Source organism: Chiloscyllium plagiosum, chromosome 38 (assembly GCF_004010195.1).
Source record: "Chiloscyllium plagiosum isolate BGI_BamShark_2017 chromosome 38, ASM401019v2, whole genome shotgun sequence".
NCBI classification, from domain to species: domain Eukaryota; kingdom Metazoa; phylum Chordata; class Chondrichthyes; order Orectolobiformes; family Hemiscylliidae; genus Chiloscyllium; species Chiloscyllium plagiosum.
Genome location: NC_057747.1, coordinates 11,223,979 through 11,237,488, shown reverse-complemented (window position 1 = coordinate 11,237,488; position 13,510 = coordinate 11,223,979). Strand labels below are relative to the sequence as shown.

Below are 13,510 nucleotides of genomic sequence, written 5' to 3'. Positions count from 1 at the left end.
TAGAACCCCACAGCTCCAATGAACCTGACTAGACTTATTGGAAAACTGCTACCAATGGATCTGATTTGAGTAAAGTCATCATTCATTGATGTCAATGCATTGACACTACAAAGGCCAGAAGCCCTTGTTCAATCCCAAATATAAGTGCAGCTTTTTGTTTTATATTTCATTCACTCTTCCTATAGTGCAATAAAAGTTACTGTTACACACTTTTGAAGACCTGATGGTGCTGCATTCTAACATGACCATGTTTTATGATAGTGTGTCTGCTGGGGAAAGTATAGCAGTCTTTCAGACAGAGTTTGAACATCATGTGGTGCTCAGGGTGAACAGTCTCTCGAGCTTTGTTCTTCTAACTGCAACAAAAATGACAGTCGATCAGGCAAGTGACAATGCAAAGTTAATTAAAAGATTACAAATGTACTATTCAGTTTACAGTGAAGTGTCAGCCACAAACGCTCATTAAGTTTCTGTTTTCTTTCTTTTGCACTCCATCTCGGTACAGTCCCAGGGTTCTTGAGGTGAAGGAAGCCTTGCCTACCGTGGAGCTTGTTGACTTGGAGTTTTGGTCAGGTGAGCCCAGAGGTGTTTATGAACAGAGGAATACACTTACTAACAGGGTCCTAGCCAGATGCTGGCTCACCCTCCTCTGCTTGAACTCCCACAGGCTTCAGGGTCAGTAGAATGACCTGGCATCTCTGGAGAGTCCAGCGAGGAGACTTCTGGAGGCCCTGCTTGTGGTTCCTCCTCCAGATAGGTGCCACTCTATCTCCTTGTGAGGAAGGGGCAATCAGAGTGAGGTCAAGTTCCCTCATTCTCTTACCATTTTACATTGATTTTGAGCACCAATGCAATTTTGGTCGGCTTGCTCAGTCAAGGTATATTCTGCTGGGCCTCGCTCTTCATGGCAACTCAATGTATCCATGGCAACAGCAGGAATGTAGTATCCAGCGCTGCACTGATAGTGTTGGTGGAGTCCTCCACCGAACGTCTCCAACAAACCAATCCTCTGCTCCACTGTTAATGTGTGCATTTGAACAAAGCTTTCGATAGCTGAGGCCCATGGGGGTCCTCTCTTGCGTAGGGCTGACCAGGGTATCTGGTCTCGGGCAGCCCTCCGAGTGCTGAAGCAGGGCATTTCGTTCTCAGCCAACTATGGAGATGTGCTACCACATACATAGAATCACTGAATCCTTACAGAGAGGAAGCAGGCCATTCAACCCATTGAGTCTACACTGACTCTCCAAAGAGCATCCCACCCAGACCCACAGTCCTATCCTATCACTGTAACTCTGAATTTTCCATGACTAATCCACCCTGACCTGCGCATCTTTGGACTTTGGGAGGAAACCAGAGCACCCAGAGGAAACCCACACAGACACGAAAAGTATATGCAAACTCCACACAGACAGTCACCCAAGGCTGGAATCGAATACGGGTCCCTGGTGCTGTGATGCGGCTGTGCTAATCATTGCCGCCCCAGGTGAGGAAATGGAGGTCGGGCACTCTAGCATGGTTCCCATGCTCTGTAATGGGCCATTTTCTCCTGAAATGAGAGAAGGGCAGGAATTGAGTGAGATGGAAGTGACTGGGGCGCAGCTGTTAATGCTGGTGCAGGAGAGAATGAAGGTGGGAGTTGTCTCAACTGAATGAACAGGAAGCACAGAGGGCATGGGAAGTCTGGGTAGGATGGAGGGTAGGGAAGTTGGGGGGGAGATGAAGTGCAGATTTAGTGGGTAACAACCATTGAGCCATGTAATAGTGAGAGTGGTGGATCATAAGACCTGTTCGAAGCTGAGAGTGGTAATGGAGTGAGAGGTAACACAGAAATCTTACCCTTGTAGAGTGCAGAAGATTACCTTCCTGCACTCCTGGGCATCCTCAGGACACCACACCTATCCTGACCTGGTTGGTAGGATCTGGTGATGTGGTCTCCTTCAGTGGTCCCTCTCCACTCCATCTATTAGGATCTCCAGATCTATGTCAATAAAGCAGAGAGCAACTTGCCTCTGTCAACCATCTCCAGGGTAATTCTTCCCTCTATGTCTTCTTTAACAGACCTACTCCTGCCTTGTAGTGTTCGAGCTGGTGCAAGGCTGGACTTCAAACATGGTGACAGTGGTGGTGAGTACTTCCATCAATGTTGAACTCAAAGTAGCGTTCTGTGGTGCATATTTAACGTGACTAGCATTGTGAAATTGCACTGGAGTGGTCATCACTTTAAGATGGTCACTGTGAGGATAAATGAAATGGCTGGAAGAAATTTTTAAAAAGTCAGTAGAAGATTGAAAATTCTCCAACAGAGAGCAATGGATGCATAACTCATAACAGTATTGTTACAGGACTACTTGAGAGAGAAAAATGTAAAAGCATTCAGAAGAAGGCTTAGGGAAGTGTGACAGGGTGAAAAGCATTTTCAAATGTTTTGTGAAACTCTGTGTGATTGAATGAGAGATGCAATTCAACTTACACTTTCTGAGATTTAGACCCATTTCCCTTAATCCCAGCTAATTAATCACAAATTGTCCCTGTCCTTAAAGGAAACCATATATTCTGCTCACTCCATTACGCAAGCCAAATCACAATATAGAGACTATTCCATTACTTCAGTCCCTACTTATCCTTGTAAGCTACCTTATTCTGTAAGCCCCTGTGGTTTTACATGTTTTCCCCTCACTCTCTTCTTTCCTCATTTCCTATAAGAATAACCTGCTCACTGACGAACATTCCAAAGGACCAAGTCATTCTCTAGTACCACACTCTTGTGGTTAATCTTCATTTCTGAAAGTGAACCCAGGTCCCTGGTGCTGGGAGGCAGCACAGAGGTTCAGTGGTTAGCACTGCTGCCTCCCAGCACCAGGGACCTGGGTTCACTTCCTGTCTCAGGCGACTGTCTGTGTGAAGTTTGCACATTCTCCCCATGTCTATGTGGATTCCCTCCCACAGTCCAAAGATGTGCAGGTCAGGTGGACTGGCTATGCTAAATTGCCCATAGTATCCAGGGAAATGTAGGCTAGGTGAGTTAGCCATGGGAAATGCAGGGTTAGAGGAATTGGATCTGACTGGGATGCTCTTCTGAGGGTTGGTGTGGACTTGATGGGCTGAATGGCCTTCTTCTAGACTGTAGGGATTCTATTCTATGACCTTCTACTGTGCAGTTCTCGATACTTGCACAATTCTGATAATCTATATCTATAAACTATGCATATACACTTAATGCAGGGACTCTGGAAAGTAAGATCCCCAGAATAAATAAAACTTCCCACTTACACCCTTTTGAGATTGTCATAATGGATATATTGAACCTTTTATTAAAACTCATAAATTCAATGGCAGTCTGGCCTTGTGTGAAGTGACACACCTGTAACATTTCAGGAAAACTTCAAACAAACAAACTTGAAATGAAGAGATAATGAGGGATTGTATATCACTCACAATAGAAAACCACATCCTATGATTATATTGCAAAGTGCCAACATGTTGGTGGATTACTCTTCCAGAGAACATACAAAGAAAAGGGTTGTAAACCAACTGCAATCTCTTACCTGTGTGCAGTAGAGAGCTGAGGTGCTAGTGTGGACCTGTGAGACATGAAGATGATGGTTTAACAGCAGCATATAGACATTTCTGCACTGTAGGTAAAAAATGACTCTCTCTCACTTTGAGTGCTACAAACCAGGCCAGCCAGTGAAGTCACCAACAAGAAGGTAACAGGACAAAACCCATCAGCAAGCAGCAGAGCCAAGAATCTTGAAATCAACCACTTCACTATCAATGTCAGTGTTTTTATTATCATCCAATTTAACAGCCTCAATGTTCCAACATCTACATAGAATCCAAAGACTGATTTTATAACTTTATTAAAATTTATCTTTTCACTCAATTCACATTGCTAAACTTTGCGTATTCCAGAATTGTTCTTGGAATCATAGAACCACTACAGTGTGGAAGCAGTCTATTTGGCCTAGACTGACTCTCCAAAGAGTATCCCACCCAGACCCACACTCTCTGTCCTGTCCCTGTAACACCGCATTTTCAAGGGTAATCCACCTAGCCTGCATTTCCCTGAACACTATGGAGCAATTTCCCATGGCCAATCCCCACCTAACTTGCACACCTTTGGACTGTGGGAGGAAACCAGAGCATCCAAAGGAAACCCATACAGACACGTGAAGAAAGCTGCACACGTCACACAGACAGTCGCCCGAAGGTGGAATCAAACCCAAGTTCCTGGTGTTGTGACGCAGCAGTAGAAAACATGCTGCCTCTCTGTTTTGGTGCAGAAGGAGGCCACTCAGTCCAGCATGTCTGCCTTATCCATTTGAGCATTTATACTTATCATGAATCTCCAACCTTTTCCCTGGAACCCTGACATTATTCAAATAAATACACAATCAGCTAATTCCATCCTGAATACCACAATTGAACCTCCTTGCACCACACTTTCCAACAGCTCATTCCAAACCCTAAAAGTTTAAACCAGCCATCTCTCTCTCTCTCTCTCTCTCTCTCTCTAATAAGAGAGCAGCCTATGGTCCTCTGGGACTCTGGCGACATTACCATTTATTCGCTGTGGGAAGAAGTCTGTTCTCACCTTGCATTTGCTGCTATTGCAAAGGCAGGTATATGGAGTTGGGCCACAGGTCAGCCATGATCTCATTGAATGGTGTAGCAGGCTTGAGGGGTTGGATGGTCTACTCCTGCTCCTTTGTTTCTCCTCCTCAAGAAAAACACTGCTAACCTCTCCAGTCTGGTCTCATGTGTGAAGTTTCACATCCCTAGCATCATTTTCGTAACCCTTTTCTCCAGTACATTCACATCCTTCCCAGTGAGAGAGCCAGAATGGTACACAATACTCTATCTATCCAGAATCTTCTACAAGATCATCATATCCTCCTTACTTTTGAACTCCATGCACCTATTAATGAAGCCTAAAATACTGTAGGTTTTATTAATAGCGCTCTCTACTTGTCCTGCCACCTTTAATGGCATTTGTAGATATACACCCAGGTCTTCTGCTCCTGCACACTCTTTAGAACGATATGGAGATACCAGTGTTGACTGGGATGGACAAAGTCAGAATTGACATGACACCAGGTTATAGCGCAACAAGTTTACTTGAAATCTCAAGCTTTCAAAGCACTGCTCACCTGTCAGGTGGACTTTACCTGACGAGGGAGCAGCGCTCCAAATGCTTCTGATTTCAAATAATTTGTTACACTATAACCTAGTATCGTGTGATTTCTGACCGTTCAGAATGGCACCCTTTATTTTATACTGTCTCTCCACATTCCTTGCACCTCACAGATCTCCACATTAAACTTCATCTGCTATCCATCTGCCCACACAACGTATGAACAGCGTCTTAAAGTTCTACACTGTTCTCCTCACAGTATATATTTTTTCATAAGTTTTGTATCATTGCAAACTTTGAAATTGTCCCCTGCAAACAAAGATTTAGATCAGTTATATATATATCAGTAAAAGCAAGAGTCCTGTGTCAGCTCTTGGGGAACTCCAGTACAAATCTTCCTCCAGTCCAAACAATGTTCATTGATTTTACTCAATTTTCTTCCCTTAGGTAAATTTAAATTCATGTTGCTACAGTCTCTTTCAGTCCACAGTCTACCACTATCCTCGCAAGCCTGTCGTGTGGAATAGCATTGAATGCTTCCTCGAAATCCATGCACAACACACCAACAGCCTTTTCCTCATCAACCTCTCTGTTACTCTTCAAAAAACTCCAGAAAGTTAACCATAATTTTCCCTTAACAAATTCATGCTGACTCTTCTGAATTAATCCATGTTTTCCATGTGACTATTAATTCCAATCCAACTAATTCTTTTTAGACATGTCTCCATCACTGGAGTTAAACTGACTGGGCTGTAATTGTGGGCCAATCTTTGCAAACGTTTTTGAACAAGGGTGTAAAGTTTGCAATACACCTAACCTCTGGCAGCATCCATGAACTCACGGAAATTTGAATGATAATTACCAGTGTCTCTGAAATTTCCATTCTCATTTCTTTCAGTAATCCCAGATACATTTCATTTGGTCCCAGTGTCTTCTCAACTTTACACATCAATAGCTAATCTTCTATCACCTCCTATTCAATGTTAAAAATCACACAACACCAGGTTATAGTCCAACAGGTTTAATTGGAAGCACACTAGCTTTCGGAGCGACGCTCCTTCATCAGGTGATTGTGGAGGGCTCCACAATCAACTGATGAAGGAGCGTCGCTCCGAAAGCTAGTGTGCTTCCAATTAAACCTGTTGGACTATAACCTGGTGTTGTGTGATTTTTAACTTTGTACACCCCAGTCCAACACCGGCAGCTCCAAATCATATTTAATGTTAATCTTTCCAGTGAATGAGTTCCCTCCTCTGTCACTATGGGTTATGCAGTAACTGTCTCTTAGAGTCATAGAGATGCACAGCACACTTTGATTCAATTCGCCCATGCTGACCAGATATCCTGAATTAACCTAGTCCCATTTGCCAACACTAGACTCATATCCCTCTAAACCCTTCCTATTAATATACCCATCCAAATACCTGTTAAATGTTGTAATAGTTCCAGCCTACACCACTTCCTCTGGCAGCTCATTCCATAAAATACCACTCTGCATGAAAAAGTTGCCCCTTAGGTCCTTTCCCTCTCACCTTAAACCTATGCCCTGTAGTTCTGGACTCCCCCACCCCAGGGAAAAGACCTTGTCTAATTACACTAGCCATGCCTCCTATGATTTTATGAAGCTCGATAAGACCATAAGACATAGGAGCAGAAATTTGGCCATTCGGTCCATCGAGTCTGCTCTGCCATTCAATCGTGGCTGAGAAGTTTCTCAATCCCATTCTCCCGCTTTCTCTCTGTAACTCTTGATCCCCTTGACAATCAAGAACTTATCTATACCTGTCTTAAATGACCTGGCCTCCACAGCCTTCTGTGACAATGAATTCCAGAGATTCACCACTCTCTGGCTGAAGAAGTTTCTCCTTATCTCCGTTCTAAAAGGTCTTCCCTTTACTCTAAGGCTCTGCCCCCAGGTCCTAGTCTCGCTACCACTGGAAACATCTTCCCAACGTCTACTCTGTCCATGCCATTCAGTATTCTGTAAGTTTCAATTATATCCCCCCCATCCTTCTAAACTACATCGAGTATAAACCCAGAGTCCTTAAATGTTCCTTATACATTAAGCTTTTCATTTCTGGGACCATTCTCTTCAACCTCTTCTGATTATGCTCCAGGGCCAGTACATCCTTCCTGAGATATGGGGGCCAAACCTGCACAATGTGGTCTGACCAGAGCCTTATAGCGCCTCAGAAGTACATCCCTGTTTTTATATTCAAGTCCTCTCAAAATAAATGCCATGACAGCATTTGCCTTCCTAACTACTGACTCAACCTGCAAGTTTACCTTGAGAGAATCCTGGACTAGCACTCCAAGTCTCTTTGCACTTCAGACTTCTGAATTTTCTCCCCATTTAGAAAATAGTCCATGCCTCTATTCTTCCTACCAAAGTGCATGACCTCACACTTTCCCACTTTGTCCTCTAACTGCCACTTCTTTGCCCACTCTCCTAACCTGTCCAAATCCTTCTGTAGCCTCCCCACCTCCTCAATGTTACCTGTCCCTCTATCTATCTTTGTATTGTCTGCAAACCTAGCCAGAATGGCCTCAGTTCCTTCATCTAGATTGTTAATGTACAAAGTAAGAAGCTGTGGTCCCAACACTGAGCCTTACGGAACACCACTTGTCACTGGCTGCTATCCTGAGAAAGACCCTTTTATCCCCACTCACTGCTTTCTGCCAGACAACAAGCTTCTTTCCATGCTAGTACCTTGCCTCTGACATCATGGGCCATTCTCTTACTCAGCAGCCCCTTGTCAAAGGTCTTCTTGAAGTCCAGGTAGATAACATCCATTGGCTCTCCTCGGTCTATCTTGCTCATTACTTCCTCAAAGAAGTCTAGCAGACCTGTCAGGCATGACCACCCCTTGATGAAACCATGCTGACATTGCCCTATTTTACCATCCATTTCCAATTATTCAGAAGTTTCATCCTTCAGAATGGATTCCAGGATCTTACCCAAAACCGAGGTTAGGTAATTTTCTATCTTTTGTTTTTTTTTAAACAGGGGTGTCACGTTAGTGATTTTCCAGTCCTCTGGGACCCTCCCTAATTTGAGTGATTCCTGTAGGATCACCATTAACGCCTCCACTATCTCTTCAGCTATCTCCCTTAGAACTCTGGGTGTAGTCCATCTGGTCCAGGTGATTCATCTACCTTTAGGCCATTCGGTTTTTCTAGCATCACCTCCTTGGTGATGGCCACCATACTCATCTTTGCCCCCTCACTCACTTGAATGTTTGGTATATTACTTATGTCTTTCACTGTGAAGACTGATACAAAATAATTATTCAGTTCCTCATCCAGTTCCTTATTCCTCACTGCTATCTCTCCAGCATCATTTTCTAGTGGCCCATTGTCCACTTTTGCCTCTCTTTTGCCCTAAGGGGTCACCCAAGGTCACTCAGCCTCCAACATTCCAGGGAAAACTTCTTAGGCAAAATATTCATCTAACTCTTCAGTCATGTCTCTTGCTTCCATGTGAAAATTCCTTCTTTAGTCCCTAATCAGCCTACTCCTCTTCTGACCACTCTTTTATTATTGATGTGCCTATACAAGACTTTGGTATTTCATATATGTAAGCTGCTAGTCTTTTCTCATAACTACTTTTTGTTTCTTGCATTTGCTTTAAAATCTGCCTTTTGAACCTTCTATATTCAGCATTGTTCCCAATTGTGTTTTCTACGTGATACCTGCCATCAGCACGCTTTTAATTGTTCAGCTTAAATTTCTATCTCCTTTTTCCCTTAGTATCTGATAAATTCACTCTTTGTCAGTTCAATAAGGCCTGTTTAATTTGGCTCCTTAGAAAAGGTAGATACATTTGGATTGGGAAGAGGTCTCCACGAAGGAAGAAATCCTTTTCCTAAGTTAACCTCGTGACACCTGAGAAAGGCATTGAGTAAAGAAGCCAGTTCATAGCTCATTGCCCTTTTGGGGGGAGTTTCCATCTGAAACCGTAATGGAGACCCTTGCCTAGCTATCAGTCATAACAAGACCCAGGCTTAGGTGGGAGTACAGACTGACATATTCCTGCACAACTTTCCTCAGCTTTAAAGGGCACAGTCAGTGAGGGAGCGAGTGCCCAATTTTAAAACTGCTTGGCTCACACTTCAGAAACCCCACAAAGGCATCAAATCAGAACATTTTAGATTTTGCCATAAGACCTCTGGTTCTGCTTCATTTGAAAAGCTTGTTGCTAATTATTTTCTTCAACATCTCTCGCCTAGGCATGTTACACCAAAAATAAGGTAACAATTAAATCAGGACAGAATACAAACCTGAAATTATCCAGAGGTGGATAGTTCAGAAGTCATACCTGAATTTATTTCGACTGTTTTGAAGGAGCTTAATTTGTGGCGAAACTTCTTTCAATCGAATTAGACTACACACAAACACGAAAAAAACAAAATTATTGCATTGTGTAAAAATACCCTGTCTCAATTATTTGTGATCTACTTCCCACTTCCAAATGACCAGACAATGGCTTCTCTAATTTACTATTCATGAGTAAAAATTTTAATTTAGTCACATTGCTATTAACTTCAACACTTGTGCCATCAATTAATAGCAATGTGTGGAAAAGTGTTACAGTGAAAAGGTCTCTGAATGCTTATGACTTCAGACCACCAGGTTTCAATCCGATCATTATAAACAGGAAAAGGAAAATGAAGAGTTAAAAAGTTATGGTCATTTAATGCAACTGATTTCTCATTTAATAGCACAAAGACTACATGTTCAGTCATTGCTGAAATATATTATTTATATCTTGCAGAGAAACATCAGAGAGGGCAATATAACCAATTGCTCCACTATTATGAAATATTACATTCCCTCCTCACTTGTAGAAACGTTTACATTTAAGTATAAAATGCGACATGCATATAATTCCCAGAATACAATAGAGCTAAACTAATGGTGGAGGCGATGACCTATTGGAAATATCGCTGGACTGTTAACCCAGAGATCCAGACAATGTTCTGGGATCTGGGTTCAAATCCTGTCATGGCTGATGCTGGAATTTGCAGTCAATAAAAATCTGGAATTAAGAGTCTAATGTTGACCATGAATCCCTTGTCATGAAAAACCTAGCTGGTTAATTAATATACTTTAGGGAAGGAAACTGCCATCCTTACCTGATCTGGCTGACATGTGACTCCAGACCCACAGGAATGTGGTTGACTCTTAATTACCCTGTGAGCAATTAGGGATGGGCAATAAATGCCGTCTGGGAAGTGACATCCTCACCCCCTGAATGAATAAAGAAAAAAAAATCTGAAATGTAGGAGCAAATTACTGCAGATGCTGGAATCTATACTGAAAACAATAAAATCCTGGGATCACAGCTGGTCAGGCAGCATCCATGGAGCGAGAGCAAGCTCCATTTTGAAACCAGATGACTCTTCATCAGAGCTGACGTGAAGTGTGGAGGGGGCAGCATGCATGCAATAATGGGATGGTGGAGTGCTGGGAGAGAAAGGATGTCGATAGTGCATCAGGATGTGAGAATGGAGAACAATGGTATGTTTAAGTGCCAAACTTTCCAGTTTCCCTGTCTTACCCCCAGCACCCACTCCCATTCCTCCCCTTTATCTTAGATTTGCTTGTTGCATTCTTGGTCACGCTCTCTCCCCTCCCCCACCCCAATGGGACTGTCTATCCTATCTAGTCTGGCAGTTAGACACACCGTTGTTCTGCCATTTCAAACACTTAATCTGAACTATCAACATTCTTTTGTGCCCCCCAGCACTCCAGCCCCACTCCTGCACTTTGCATAAATACTGTATCCTCCATACTTCATGTGAGCTCTGGTAAAGGGTCATCTAGACTCTGCTCCCCCTCCATGGATGCTACCTGACCCATTGTGATTTCCATAATCTGAAATGTAACAGGTTGGATTACAAATTTGTTGTTACTATGATCATATTTCAAACATGTGATTAATATTTCCACACTAATTTACATTAAATAAAATCATTAATACCAATAAGTAATGGGAAGAAGAGAAAAGAGTAATATTTTCTTTCCAATGTAATTTCAATTAATCTATCTGGCTTCTTTCCCTTCCTATCCAGATATCTCCTTCTCCTCCAATCACTTGATCTTGCTCACTTGACATTTCCATCTGAGTCAAACATGAACTTTGACTAACAAATCCGCTTAATGGTTAGAACTGTGACATTTATACATTTGATCTAATCAAAGCCCTGATTCACTTTCTCCACCAGTGGATTCTGTAAAATGAGCAAACTTTCAGTTTCTTTGACAATATTTGTTTCTGACTTTCACTTTGGTTAGGAGGAATTGAGTAGGAGGTTTATCATGCTCTCCTTTTGTCGCAAACAAATGGCTTATGTGATACTGGCGGAATCTTTCTCCAATCTTCACTCACTTTGTGAGTAAACCTAATCTCTTTCGGTCAACTCCCATCACAAAATTCTCCAGTCAGTGGTTTTGTGATCATGTGATCAGCACTAAACTCTTTAAAGTCTCTTGACTCACCTCGACTTTGTTTTGCTCTTCTCTCACTTTATTATTAATATCACGCTTAAGTAAATTAAACATTGCCTAAGGAACATATTGAAATGTTACCTTGTAAAGATGAGCAATCTGGTGTCAACTGCTGGGGGTTATTCTATTGGAAGATAGAAAATTGACTAACCTGGTCACTACTCTTTCAGAAGGATATAAATAGGAATGCAAAGGCGATTCAATAAGATGTGGAGTGGGGTGGAGGAATGTCAGAATAATTTGGAACACACAACACACACACAGAAACACACTCTCTCTCACACACAAACACACAGAGACTTGCACGCAGATAGACACATACACACACATGCACACACACACACACACTCTTTCACACACACACACACTCACACAGACACAAACACACACAGACTTACATACAGACACATACACACACACACAGACACACACACACTCTCTCTCACACACGCACACAGACACAGGCACTCTCTCTCACACACACAAACACACACAGACAGACAAACAAAGACACACAGACACAAGTGCACACACACACTCTCACACAAACACACACGAATTAGAAATAAGAGGCAGATCCAAAAGGATGCAAGTTTTAAGAAAAGTTCTTCGGATTAGTCTCTGAATTATTTTGAGGAGCATATTCTTGAAAATCATGGGAGGTTACTGGTTGCATCAATGTTGGTAGTTGAACAAAAGGTTTCATGATCCTTAGTTTTGGACATAGATTGAGATTCTTTTGGACCACGATTTAATTCCATATTCAAGTGTGAGGGAGAGAGTCCTTCTGTTGTCCTGGTCCTTTCATGTTGTTTGCAGCACTGTGAGTGAGGAATAGTCTTCCTTTCCTGTAACAGAGGTACAAACAGGAAATATTTCTTTAACTGTGAACTTCAGAGCAAGCTAATGCTTGAACCCAATCTGGTACAAGGAAAAGCATTCAGCCCCACTAACACACTCCAGTAGAGGTGAAACTGGCTTTCTAGCTGCTCTCCTCAAAGGTTCTTCAGTGAGAAGAGCAGAAAATGTGTCTGTACGTAATCTGAGCATAATCCATAGGGGACAACTTGCTGTTGGACTATGAGTCTTTAGTCCCTTGTTATTCTTATAGTCACCAGAGATGACTATTATCCATTCAAGAGATTTATTTGGTGCCTTAGGCACTAAAATAAAAAACAAAATCCGATTGGTCCCACATAGTTCTTTTTTACTCCTGCAGTTATCTTGTTTCTTTCTAAAAAACACATTTTAATTTGATTTATTATTGTCCCATGTACTGAGATACAGTGAAAAGTATTGTGTGCCAACCAGACAAATCATACCTTACATGAGTACATCAGGGTAATAAAATAAAATTCAGAATATAGTGTTACAGCTAAGAGAAGGTGCAGAGAAAGATCAACTCTAACATGTGAGAGGTCCATTCATAAATCTGATAACAACGGGGAAGAAGCTGTTCTTAAACCTTTTGGTACTTTTTCAAATTTTTATATTGTATATCAAACGGAAGAGGGTGGAGGAGGGTGTAACCGGGTGGTTTTTGATTATGTTGACTGCTTTCCTGAGGCAGCAGGAAGGATAGACAGACTCAATGGATGGAAGGCTGGTTTTTGTGATTGACTGGGCTGTGTTCACAACTCTCTGTAATTTCTTGTGGTCCTGGGCAGAGCATTTACCATACCAAGTGTCTGGATAGGATGCTTTCTATGGTGCATCCATAAAACTTTGGAATTAAGTGCTAAAAAACTGATGGTCGTATTTAATCTTTCTGACTGATCATCATAACAGCAGACAACAGGAAGCAGTTCGTATCCAGGTCATGGTTCAAGTTTCAGCAACACACCAGAATGAGGTCATGGTTGATCT

The 13,510-nt window shown here is 42.2% G+C and overlaps 1 long non-coding RNA gene across 1 annotated transcript; it reads right to left on the bottom strand.

Annotated features, from left to right (window-relative positions):
* Positions 1-273: 273 nt before the first annotated feature.
* LOC122541706 lies at positions 274-9,520 on the bottom strand. The gene is made up of 3 exons (XR_006309654.1): positions 9,453-9,520; positions 3,546-3,581; positions 274-356 (listed from the first exon to the last, which is right to left on the bottom strand). It is a non-coding gene; the product is annotated as an uncharacterized LOC122541706 (long non-coding RNA).
* Between the last annotated feature and the right edge of the window lie 3,990 nt (positions 9,521-13,510).